The 1,475-nt window shown below is 53.4% G+C and overlaps 1 protein-coding gene across 1 annotated transcript in view; it reads right to left on the bottom strand.

The window, feature by feature from the left end:
* CSUI_005690 (uncharacterized protein) overlaps positions 1-1,475 on the bottom strand; it is a 5,947-nt gene continuing 4,472 nt past the window's right edge. The window contains exon 3 of the mRNA XM_068065860.1: positions 1-1,475. This exon is cut by the window's right edge and continues 345 nt beyond it. The gene's annotated coding sequence lies outside the window, so the exon portion shown is untranslated.

Here is a 1,475-nt window from a genome sequence, read left to right as displayed (position 1 = left end):
GACTGCCTCCTTACCCTTGGAGGCCCAGAAATACATCTTGACTTCATCTACACTATATAAGCGCGAGTAACATAGCTTGCTCAGAAACCCGTAGCTTCTGCAGTGTAAACAAGCCCAAGCCGCATTTTCAAGTCCGCCAGGTGCACAGCAAAACAGTCCCTGAGCTCGTTTGCCGGGTAAGATCCCCCACGACACACTGCGAGGCTCGCCCGGAATAAATCTGCTTCCTCGTCAAGCATACTGGGTAGGAATTTTGACAGCTGGCCCTCTTTGACACCACGCGACTGAGTACAGCACGATGACGCGGACCCTTTATAACACCTCCTGACCGACTCGGTCACCCACCTCTCGCGTCACCGTCCCCCTACGTCGGATAGCTACGATAGACAAGATTCTCTGGCACGCGGTACGTTCGTCTGCCCACACCCACACCCGTACCGATCGGATCGCCAACCGGGTTTTCATTCGGCCGTCCGTTGAATGACTAGGGCTACGACTGCGCATGTGGTCCGACAAAAAGAAGAGAGCACGTAACCCGGAGCACAGAATGGCCTCCGGTCTATTCGTGCAGAGACGGTTTTTTGAACGGCCGTACTTGACCCATTTCTGAGTGTTGTTAGACGTCGAGACCCGACTCGGATCTTCGCGGTATTGGAGACAAAAACAAGAATTGTCAAACTCTTGCTTTCGTTGAAGCGGTTAGCCATTCCACATGCGGGTTCGCCAAAAACGTGCTACAGTACGAGACTTCGCTTTGTGAAGCACACCATCCACACGCAGATCAAATCCGCCCTGGCGGCTACTACGCAAGCAGTCGTGGTCGCCGCGGGGACCAAAGAATGCCTGACTTTCCGGGTACCAAACACTACACCACACTCAATCCATAGCTCATTCTTCTACTACATCGCGGAAATGTGGCCACCTGGACCGTGCATGCGTCATTGGAGGGTGTAGCCGTCCTGACAGCAGTAGCAGAAGATGGGGGGGTGTCCCACTACACATATCGACTAAACATCTGCTGCGCACAAGGGCGCCCTCTTGTGTCATTTCAGACGAGATGTGCGCCTACCATTAGATCATATGAAATCTCGCCGCAAGCTCGTCGTCATATTTCACTGTGCGACAAATGTGACCACCACAGAAGAACGCCGTCAACGGTGAGGCTTTCGCGTTTCCTCAGGCCACTGAGTATCTCTCTTTTCAACTGTATAGAATGCAGGGGTCTCCTCCTATCCAGTCCGTAACACTCCCCGTTAGAAACCCATCCATGCCCTGTTCTTGGTTGGCGACTTGGTCCAAGTGATCTGCTGCATTCATTACTAGGCCGCCCGCCCTCTTCCCCTCGACTTCATGAGGCTCCCCTATCCGGGCGGGTTGTCTTCAACATCCTCTTTAGTTACCTCTTCCCAGCCACGGATTCGTCGTCTTAAATCTGTGTGCGACGTGCGCAAAGTTCGGAGATTCCTTCGCTCTGA

Source organism: Cystoisospora suis (assembly GCF_002600585.1).
Source record: "Cystoisospora suis strain Wien I chromosome Unknown contig_2747, whole genome shotgun sequence".
Classification (NCBI taxonomy): Eukaryota; Apicomplexa; class Conoidasida; order Eucoccidiorida; family Sarcocystidae; genus Cystoisospora; species Cystoisospora suis.
Note: the sequence above shows the minus strand (reverse complement) of the source record. Positions and strands in the feature narration are given on the sequence as shown.